Raw genomic sequence first — 12,059 nt, 5'->3', positions numbered from 1 at the left:
TAAATAGTTTTCTGTTGAAAGTGACTACTATATGTCAATATATTTTACCCAAAGCTTATATTTAAAACTTCAAAGATAGAAACTACTTTTAAAACATAGTACTACAGGGCCTACACATGGCATACCAAAACAATATGTAATGAAATAAGTAAAAAAAAACCATTACATTTCTTGTGAAATAATATTCCATATTATCTATGAATTACAGAATATTAACAATTAATAGGAACTAGAAAAGTCATCTACTTTGTGCTGAAGTTAATTTAGACTCAAATCAATGGAATGAATCTGTTTTCTCTTCAATGAGGCTATTTGTTCCAATGAAACAGATTGCAGTTCAATTCTTGCTGTCAATCCTATTGTAAAGATATCAGTCTTTAAACAAATTAATTCATAAAAAGGTCCCACTGAACATACTAGGGGTCTTACTCTATTTTTCTTGATATCACAAGACAATTATTGTCATTCAATAGTTATTCCTTACTCCTCTTACATTACCAGTCAATGTTTCTTTCTTTAAACACATTGCTTTTCTCTTTTTCTTCAGTTCTTCATAGTTTTTTCATTTATTATTTTACACCCTGTTTGAACCTCACACGTACCTCTCTCCTGTGCTCTGGGTGAAACAAATTTTTAATTCTTCAAAGAAAATAGTATTGCATCACACAATCAATGGTAGAAGTTTGAGGCCATTAAAAAAGCTGAAATATCCCATGGAAATTAATTCCAGCTTGCAGTCATCATGCTGGTTAATTGCAGAGTTAATTTGCAATCCATTCGTAATTTATAATTTTCCTATAGAAGACTATCTGTTGATTGTCTATCTGGCTTGATGTCATAGTCTGGGCAATAGATATTTTTCCAAAGCAGTCTGGTGGAAATTAGACATAGACCAGCATCTTACAACATATGCCAAGATAAAGTCACATGAGTACATGATTTAGAGACAAAGGGTAATATCATAAGCAAATTAGGGGAGCGTGGGAAAATATTTGTAGCATGTATGGATAAAGGAAGACTCTATGACCAAAAATATAGAGTATCATAGGAGGTAAAGTGGATAATTTTAATTACATTAAATCAGAGCAAAAGCAAAAAATCAATATAATTAAAAGAGATAACCAGGGAAACTTCATTTTGCTAAAAGGTATCATAATCACTGAAATAATATAAAAATTTTGCAGGATGTTTTTCCAATAAAAAGACTCAAATATATAGGGAATTGACTCAAATTTATAAGAATAAGAGGCATTCTTCAATTGATAAATGGTCAAAAGATGTGAACAAGCAGTTTTCAAAAGAAGAAATCAAAACTATTTATAGTCATTTGAAAAAAATGCCCTAAATTATCACTGATTAGAGAAAGGCAAATTGAAACAACTCTGAGGTACCTCCTCACCCCTAAAAGAAATGACAAGTGCTAGAGTTGCTAAGGAAAAATTGCCACACTAATAAATTGTTGATAGAGTTGTGAACTGGTCCACTCATTCTGATGAACAATTTGGAACTTTGCCCATGGCTGTCAAATTATGTATACCCTTTGACCTAGCAATATCACCACTAGGAATATACTTCAAAGACATCAAAGGATTACAACTCTTGCCTTTTTTACTTCAGCTGAAGCATAATTGATTCTATTCCAGCCCTTTATTTTAACTGTGTTTCTTTATGTTTCCAGTGTCTCTCTTATAAACATATTGTTGAATTGTAATTTCTAATCCTTTCTGTTATCTGCTTCTGTTTTATGAGTGAACTCATCCCATTCCCATTCACCATGATGGTTATTAATTGTATATTTACCTCCATCATATTTTCTTCTGTTTATCCTTCTCTCTCTTTTTTTATCCTGTCCTTCTTTAAAAGATTGTTTTGCTTTTGACCACTGCCTCCTTTAATCCACCCTTCCTTTATAACTTGTCTCCTTCCTTACTTAGTTCTCTATTGGGTAAGATAGAATTTTATATCCAACTTAATGTACTTACATATTCTCCCTTTTTTGAACCAATTCCAATGAAAGTGAGGTAGAAGCATTGCATACCATTCCTGCATTTTCTCCTCTACTGTATAAATTCTTTCTTGAATGTCTCTTTTATGTAAGAACATTTCCTCATTCTACCCCTCCTTTCCCCTTTCTACCAGTGCATTCCTCTTTCCATCCCTTCATTTTTTAGAGATAATCCCAACATAACAGATTCAATTCCATTGTCTCTCTACATGTAGACTCATTCAAACTACTCTATTAATGTTAGTTATTAGGAACTATATGTATCATTTTAACAAATAGGTATGTAACAATTTAATTTAGTTTAGTTTAGTTTATTATTATAACTACCATTTCATGTTTATCTTTATTCTTCTCTTGAGTCTTGTATTTGAATGTCAGATTTTCTATTCAGTTCTGGTCTTTTCATCAGTAATGCTTGAAAGTGTTCTATTCATTAAATATCAATTTTTTCCCTTGAAAGATTATACTCAGTTTTGGTGATTAGGTTATTTTTGGTTGCAATGATTTTGGGTCATCCAATATTATTAAATTATCTCTCCTAGCTCTCTTTTCTAGGCCAGTTGTTTTTTTCAATGAGATATTTAATGTTTTCTTCTATTTTTTTTCAGTCTTACTTTGTTTTGTTGTTTCTTGATGTGTCATAGAATCATTAGTTTCTAGTTGTCCAATTCAAATTTTTGAGGAATTATTTCCTAAGTGACATTTTGTACCTCTTTTTCTATCTGGCCAATTCTGCTTTTCAAAAAGACCTTTCTTCAGTGAATTTTTGTGCTTTCTTCTTCTTCCTGTTCTTCTTCTTCTTCTTCTTCTTTTGGCCAAGTTCATGGTCAGGTTCTTTGTTGTTCTTTTTGTTGTTGTTTGTTCATTTTCTCAGCCTAGTTCTTGACTGAGCCCTAGGTTAAAGATGAGGTCTGCTCATGTGGTGGTAGAGAGATATTGTTCCAAGTTTTGAGCTTTTTTTTTTTTTGTGCTTCTGTTCTCAGATATAACTTTGGGGATCTACAAATTTTCAGTGCTTTCAAGGTGATGTGATCATATTACATGTGTGGTCATTGCTCTCCTAGCCTCTGTTCCTTGCCAGGAAATGCCCCTAGTTCTCTGCAGCTCCAAGTACTAGTGCTCTTCTTGGTTCTGAAATGGTGACTAGGTCCCCTGCCCCACTGTAGCTACAAATATTCATGCTCCACCACCTTAGAATTGAAATCCACATAGGGGCAATAGAGTTTCCAATCAATATCAGCTGCACCCAGTTCCAGAAAAACTTGATTTGAGGTGTTATTTTTAAATTGTCTGGATATAAATATTGCAAGAATTCAGCTGGGTTGATGCCTGTACTCCACCTTCCTGGTTCCACCCATCCCTTTCCTATTCCTATGTTGTTTGATGCATTTCTACACATCTTTATCTCTGTCTGGCTTTCTGTCTATCTTTTTACATTTCTCTGTGTCTCCATGTTTTTCTATGTCTTTGTCTCTCTCTGTCTCTTTCTCTGCTTTTCTGTCTTCATCTCTGTCTTCCTTACCTGAGGTTTTTACCTTTCTTTTTTTCTACTTCAGATAGAAGTAATGTTCATGACAAAATCTTCCTCCCAACTTTTCCTTTAAATTCCAATACTATTTATCTCATGTTACCTTACTTTGTAAGATGAGTTCCTTTATCTCCTTCTTTATTACATCCCCAATATAGTTCCCCATCTCTCCCTTGTCTTTTTTTCTTTTGAGACCATAAAAATGGAATTAAAACACCCCAAGTCTCTTATCTGTCCAATTTCACTTTCTCTATGGCCTTTGAAGAAAATATCATTTTAAGTAGTTGCTTCTTCTATAATACAAATTACATAGTATCATCTAGGATACCAAAGACATGTAACCTTCTTAGTTTATTTTGTTTCTTGAATTTCAATTTCACTATGTCTAGATTCAGTTTAGGTTTTCCTCCTTTTGGACTATACTCAGTTTTGGTAGAGCTGGTCCATTAACAATGGAAAACAGTTTGAAACCATGCCTTCCAAATGATTGTATGCATACCTTTTGTAAGTGTCAAGTGTCTGAGGTCAGATTTGAACTCGGGTCCTCCTGAATCCAGGAATGGTGCTTTAACCACTGCACCATCTAGCTGCCCCTGTGTACATACCTTTTGACCCAGCAATACCAATATTAGACATTTATCTCAAAGAAATAAAAGGAAGATGAAAATTATCCTCATGTACAAAATTATGAATATCTCCTCTTTTTGTAGAGGCAAAAACCAGGGATCTATTGGGGTTGACCATCAATTGAGGAATGATCTAAAAAATAATGTAAGGAACTATTAAGATGACATAACACATGATGAAAGGTACAGTTTCAGATTATCCTAGAAAGATTTACAATAACTGATGAGGTGAAATGAGCAGAACCAGTAAAACAATATGCACAATAAAAACAGCATTATATATACAAGGAACTTTAAAATGCAAAAATGAACGCTATCAACTGTAATCTAGCCTAAAAAATAAAAATTTCAAAACCATCACAGAATGTTTCCATCTTTTGTCTATTTATTTTTTGTCTTCTGGACAGCATTGTCTATATATATCCTTGGGATAATTTTACTTGGTTCTGAGGGTCTAAATAAGCTTTCTTTAAAATGGTTTTGACCTCTTATGCTTCTCTCCATTTTATGAGGTAATGATTGTATTATTATTATTTCAACTATTAGAATTATTCTATTATTATTTCTATTATTATTTTCTATTATTTCTAATAACTCATAATTTTCTACATAGCTCTACAAAAGTTCACAAAGAACTTTTCCCTGTAAGCCAATTCACTAATTCATTGAGAATTTGTTATTTCCTCTATTCCCAGAAGCAGTATAGTTTAGTGTACAGAAATCTGGTAAGCATTTAGGATGCTTGAATTGAAGTCTTGCTTATGACATATACTGGCTGTATGATCTTAAACAAGTTGTTTAAGCTCTTTGTCCATCAAGTAAATCTTTAAGACCACAAAGTGCAAAATCATTCATGATATGCATTGGTAGAGAGAATTTGGAAGTGAAAAGACAAAAAATGACAGAGTGGTTGGCCTTTTTGTGTTAATCAATGTCAGTGCCATGAAGCCATTTAATAGTAAATAAATTGATTGGTTTAAAATTTTGAGCAAAGAGTACTTAATACAGTTATTCCTCAATATTCCTGGGTTTCACATTTGTGGTTTTGGCAATTCACAGTGGGCCATAAATAACTATATGGCAGTTTTTGGAGATTTGTGGTATACTGTAGAAAATAAAAGATGACAGCCACATAAGAGAAAACAAAAATAATTAGTAAGTCATAAATGCATAAAAACTGTCAGTTATTAATTTATTTTACTCTTTTTTACCACAAGTATACATATATAAATTTATATTAAACATTAAATTGTGTTACATTTGTAGTATACGAAAGAACTATGGGCTAAGAAGTGTATTTGGGAATGCTCCCTTTCTGTCTCTTTACCATCTAGACTTAGTCATATGATTTTCTCCTGCAGTGATCATTGTATCTCATGATTTTCATATCCATGAAGCAGTTGTTCCAAAAACTGAATAGCATATAAGAAAGTAATCTCTCTTATGTAGAGACTGAAACTTTTTTATGGGTGCAGTGTGTTATTTTACTTATTTTGTGTATCAAATAAATATAATCAAATTATTAAAAGTAAAGGCTTGGAAGGGGCAGCTAGGTGGTGCAGTGCATAGAGCACTGGCCCCGGAGTAAGGAAGATCTGAGTTCAAATCTGGCCTCAAGCACTTAACACTTAACTAGCTGTGTGACCCTGGGCAAGTCACTTAACCCCAATTGCCTCACAAAAAAAAAGTAAAGGCTTGGAGTGGGACCTAGGGTTAGTTGGTGTTTTTTAAAAAAATATTTGTGGAAGCTCTATACCCCTAACGCTGGCAAATGTTGAGGGAAAATTGTATTTTCATATTCCTTTAAGATTTGCAAAGTAGTTTACATATATTTCCCATTTTGATCCTCACAAAAACCCTGTGAGGCTATAATTAATCCAGTATTATAGATTTAGAAACAGGCCAAAAAAAGTAAAGTGACTTCCCCAGAGACACACAGCTAGTATATGTCTCAGGCAAGATTCAAACCCAGATCTCTGTGGCTCCAAGTCCAGAACTATATCCACTGTGCTGCCTAGAAGCCTCATAAAATAAATTTGCAAAAAAAAAAAAAACTTTATGACTCCTCTCTCTTTTAGTGAAACATTTCAATTCTTTACTTTTTAATGATCATTAGGGGAAGTATGGTTCAGTAAATCATGCCTTAGCTTTCAAGTCAGAAGACTTGCATTTTAGTCTTAGCTTTGGTATTCAATGGTTATGAAATCTTAGAGAAGTCACTTCCCTTTCTGGACCTCAAATTCCTTATCTGTAAACCAGAGCATTGGACTGGATTACTTTTCTTCTCTTTATTTCTCTGAATCTATGACCTTACTACCTCCCAAAAATGTATTCAGAGGCACTGGATTCAGAAATATTCGTCCGAGGGTCAATGTAAACTGAATATCCGCTACTATTATCTTAAGTTATATTCATTTTTAACTTCATTGGAGAATGAGAACAGCTGGTTCACTATTCTCCTCTTAGCAACTCTTCATATACTTGAAGATTATTATCAAATTAGTCTTCAAGCCATTCTGATATTTTTCTCCTTTCTTTTCTAAAATAGTACTATTTTATTGTTTTTCCTCATTCTGTCTTTCCCCCTCTACTCAAGAGCAACACCTATGTTGTAGATTATTCTTCTTTTAAGCATTTTCCTAATAGGTTGTTTTTTCTATTTGCCTCTGCCAACTCTCCCTGCCCTCTTTTTTCATTGTGCTTTGTCATTTCATTCATCATTTTCTCTTTTTATCCTTTATTCTAAAAATGAGTGTCATGATAATTATCACCTTCAAAGTCCTTTTTGTGCATTTTTTTAAACTGAGGAAAAGTGATGACTTCCTTTGTAACAAGAAACTTACTATGACTCTACTCAAAATTGTTCTCTTCAATCTTTTATATGAATCATTTAAAGATTATTTTTCTAAAAAAGTCTAATTTTGTCTTTTCATAACTGTGATTTTCAATAAAAGACATGCTGTTTTTTAATTTTGGAAACAAATATTAAATAGAAAACTGTGGAAATATTCTTTTAATAACAAGTACAATATATACTAGTAAGCTCCCTGTGTCATTAAGTACATTTATGGCTCATTACTGAGGAATCCCAAAAGCTGTAACTCCAGCTTACTGAATGCAAATTCAAGGATATGATGAAATAGTTTCCTATAATTACTTAAAGCTTACCTCAAACAATCTCCCAAACAAACTCATCTAAGTAGCACTTTACATATTATACTTATAAGTACAAGAAAATAGTCAATAATAAATTAGGTCACAAATTGAAAATATGCAACTTAAAAAAAAAAAAAACAACAGTAGGGTACCAGGGAAAATATGCACTAAAAGCTTCCAGGGCTTTCAAAAAATTATTTGTTGTACAACAAAATGAATCATGGCTCTCTTTTGAAAGGAAGTTATCTGTCTCGTTACTTAGCAACATGTACTATTTCCTCCTATTAAAATTTAAAAATAGATAATCTTGCAAACAATGTATCTCTATAATAATATGGTATGTATTTTAAAGACATTGAGAAGAAATAGAGCCTAATATCATTAAGCCAACTTTTTAAATTCCCATGCTATGATTTGTGATGATTTATCAACATCTCAGTTACAATTCTACTCTTTTGGTGGCTGCCCTACTGGGTTTGGTGCCTCATTGATTCAAGTATGCACTATCAGAACAATGAACCATATTTTTTAAGGGGGTTTGAGCCCTCACTAGTGCTAGTGACAATAATAGTTGCAGATGTTAGCCCAGATTGTGTGTTACATTTATAAAGAACTTTGGAATACTCCTAAAGCCAGGCTCACCATACATGTGGAATGTATATCATTAAATTGTATATTTAGGTCAATAAATATGTAGCTACTACTGAAAAAAATTGATAGAGATGGTGAACCAAAAATTTGTTATTTCAGGAATAATGAGAATAAAAACATTTCCCTAGTATTGATAAGGAAATGATCCAAGGCCCAAAAAAGAAATGGGATATAGGAAACCAGAGTTAGTAGGTGGATGATCTGAAACAGAATGTAATTGCTTTTTAAATTAATGCAAAATGGTTCCCAAATCGTCTTTGTTGAATTGTAAAGCTTGAAGATATAAAACTGAGCAACCTAATTGCTTGAACTTAATTACAAAGGACAATCAGTTTAGCTATAATTAAATGCCAGTGACCAGCTCTGGAAAAAAAAAAAGTCTTATAAAAGTGAAATTCCCTGGAAGAAGTTTGAAAATTTCCATATTCAAAAGCTAAGTAAATACCTTCTAAAATGAAATTATTTCCAATTTATTCTGCAATGACCAGATATATCTCAAGTATCATAGCATTTTATGGTAACACCTTCCTTTCAGAGGTAAAATATATACAAACTGGCACTATATTACAAACCAGAATAGGTGCCCATTTGTCCTGCAATGGATTAGAAAAATCTTGATTAAAGCCTTATTGCTTCTTTAGTTTCCAAACAGAAGATTAAACCAATTTCTATAAAGATTACATCACAGAAATATTGCTGAAGACAAGTTCTTGTAAGAGAACTCCTATTCTTAGGTATAATTGCAATGCTGAGTTTAAGGGAGAAGTAGTATGTCCTAGTAGACAGTACTGGACTTTGAGTCAGAAAGAGCTGACTGGATACATAGTCCTTGAGAAACTACTAGCAGTGTGAGACAGGGTAAGTAATTTAACATTACTAAGACTCAATTTCTTCATCTGTAAAAGCAAGATGACAATAAAACTGATAACATTTATTTCACAGTTATTGTGAAGATTAAATGTGATGACATAATAGCTAATATTTATACATTGCTTTAAGTTCTTACATGTTATTTACATATTTAAGTTCATACATATTATCCTATTTCATTTTACAATAACCCAGTGGAATAGGTGCTGTTCTTATCACAGTTGAAGAAAGAGAAACTGACAGAGATTAAATGACTTGTCTAAGAACTTATCTAGCAGTAAAGAGCTAGTAATTGTCTGAGACAGGATTTGAGCTTAGGTCTTCATGACTCCAAGGTGCTATTAAAATGTTATGTATTATAAAGTCCTTGAAAAAAGTGTAGTGGTGGAGACAAGATGGTGGAGTAAATGCAGGGATTTGCATCTGCAAGGGAATAGGGACAATGGTCACACTTCCAGAGTGGAGAGTATTTGTGGTATCTTATATAACAGAGCATTCATTGGCCAGGAGAGCAGTGGCCACACACCTCTCCTTAGATTATACCACCTTGGAAGAAATAAAAAATACAGAACCACAGAATTAGCTCTGAAAGAAGAAGCATAAAAACCCTTTAAAAGTGGGACTGTGCCCCCTTAACTCCAGGAGCAAGCCCAAGTATAATGTAAGGCTAAAAGTTAAAAACAAAATAGTCAGGAAAAATGAGCAAACAACAAGAAAAAACCTGCAGAGATGATCAAACTCAAAAGAAAACAATGTCAAAACAGATACATCCAAAGCCTCAAAAAATATTGTTAATTGGTCTCAATGCCTAAAATAATTTCAGGTAGACTGCAAAAAGGACTTTAAAAAGCAAATGAGAATTGGAGGAAAAATTGGGGAAAAAAGTGACAGTGATACAAGAAAATTATAGAAAAATAGGTAAAGGAGGAACAAAAATTATTGAAGAAAATAACACATTACAAACAGAATAAGCCAAATGGTCAAAAGAAGTACAAAAGTTCATTGAAGAGAATAACTCCTTGAAAAGCAGTATTTGCCAAATGAAAAAGGAGACAGAAAAGCTAACTGAAGAAAATAATTCTATAAAGATTAGAATTGGACATGTGGAAGCTAATGACTCCATAAGACATCAAGAAACAATAAAACAACATCAAAAGAATTAAAAAATAAAAGAAAATATGAACCATCTTATTGGACAAAAAACAATTTATCTGGAAAATAGATTAAGGAGAGATAATTTAAGACTTATTAGACTGTCCTAATTGATAAATGGTCAAAAGATGTGAATAGAATGTTTTCAAACAAAGAAATCAAATCTATAGTAATATAAAAATAATCTAAATCACTATTCATTGGAGAAATACAAATAAAATCAAATAAGGTATCACCTCCTACCTATCAGATCAGCTAAAATGACAGAAAATGAAAATGATGAGTGTTGTAGAGATTAGGACTCCAACCATTCTGGAGAGCAATTCTGAAATATGGGTAAAGTGTAATAAAACTGCATCCTTTTTAACTCAGTAATAACACTAGTAGCTCCATATCCAAAATGTGATTTAAAAAAGGACCTATTTGTACAAATATATTTATATGTAATTTGAAAAGAAATATTTTAAAAGGGTAGCTCCATCCTTTCAACATTACTGTTCTGGGTCTATTTTGTTGTTTTCAAAAATTCCAGATGAGATTAATCCTGATTCTATGAGAGAGCTATTAATACTAATAATTGTCAATATTTCTAACTTCAAAAATAACTCTCTACAGTGTTTTTTAGGTCAAACTCCTCATATAATTTTTCTATGGCAAAATATGATTTTTTTGTTTCCTGCAACTTCCCAATTCTTTACATGAAATAACACATTTATCATGATATAGTGTACATGAAAAGATATGGTTTGGGGGATAAAATGATTCAAAGAACAGAAAATGAAGGGAGAATTCATGTTAATCCATAAAGCTTAAGTTTACAAAGGATAAAATGTATCAAGTACAGAATAGCATTGATGGATCTCCTAAAAGCTGAATTTAACCTATTATTTCATGTCTCTATTTAAAAACAAAACAAAATGTGCTTAAAATCTCATGGATATGAAAGGGAGGCATATTCGTGTCTGCTTTGTAAAAATGAGATAATTTAATGTGTTAAGAAAAATGTTTTCAACACCTGAACATATTAAATTATTAAGCAGTAAAATTATGAATGGGAAATTATCAATGAAAAACTACCAATAGGAAGATTTGTTTTAGCTGCCTTTATTATTTGTTTTGCTTCTTAAAACCTAGCTCTCTTTTTATTAATTTCTTTCAGTCTTCTACATTCTTTATATTCTGGAAATTCCCTTTTTTGATGAATTCAATTTTGATGAATTCTCAATTAACTCTCTGCTTTTCTCCATTAACTCTTAACTCTAAGACTGCCTGAACTTTCTTTGTCTCTCTGCTTTTTTCTATTTCTCAATCTTCCTTATTTTTTCTCTCTTCCATTCTTTCTCCCTCTTCTACTTTTTTTGTTCTTTCTTCCTTTACCATGTGCCTAGTATAATTTCATTTGATTAACTTTGCCAAAAACTCACCATTCCATCATTTTTCACAACCACAATTCTTCATCTCCACCTAATCAATCCCCCAGAAAAAAACAGCTTCCATTCCCCCAAACTCTATTGAAATAGGTTTTAGGTTTTTTTTCCCCCAAAATTTATCATTTATGGGGCAGCTAGGTGGCACAGTGGATAGAGCACCAGCCCTGGAGTCAGGAGTACCTGAGTTCAAATCCGGCCTCAGACACTTAACACTTATTAGCTGTGTGACCCTGGGCAAGTCACTTAAGCCCAATTGCCTCACTAAAAAAAAAAAAAAAGTTACCATTTACTGTTTATCTCCAGAGAAAGAACTGGTAGAGCCTGAATGGAGATTGATGATACTTTTTTCTTTATTTCTCTTGTTTTTGTCTGTGTTTTCTTTTAAAGCATAATTTACATAGAAATGTGTTTTGCATGACTACATATTTATAACCTATGTCAAATTGTTTGTCTTCTAAATGGGGGGGACAGAGAGGAGGGAGAACAATTGGAACTCAATTTGAAAAAAAAGAATATAAAATTGTTTTTATGTGTAATTGGGAAAGAAAGAAGGTATAAATTAATTTTTTAAAAGTCACTATTGAGTTGGAGTTCCGGGGTGGAGCCGAGGTGGCAGAGGAAAGGCAGTGAGCTCCCTAACT

General features: G+C 32.5%; 1 protein-coding gene across 1 annotated transcript in view; it reads right to left on the bottom strand.

Annotated features, from left to right (window-relative positions):
- The window catches only part of HCRTR2 (hypocretin receptor 2), a 156,555-nt gene that overhangs the window by 102,475 nt on the left and 42,021 nt on the right, over nt 1–12,059 (bottom strand). The window lies entirely within an intron of this gene.

Source organism: Dromiciops gliroides, chromosome 4 (genome assembly GCF_019393635.1).
Source record: "Dromiciops gliroides isolate mDroGli1 chromosome 4, mDroGli1.pri, whole genome shotgun sequence".
Taxonomy (NCBI): domain Eukaryota; kingdom Metazoa; phylum Chordata; class Mammalia; order Microbiotheria; family Microbiotheriidae; genus Dromiciops; species Dromiciops gliroides.
Note: the sequence above shows the minus strand (reverse complement) of the source record. Positions and strands in the feature narration are given on the sequence as shown.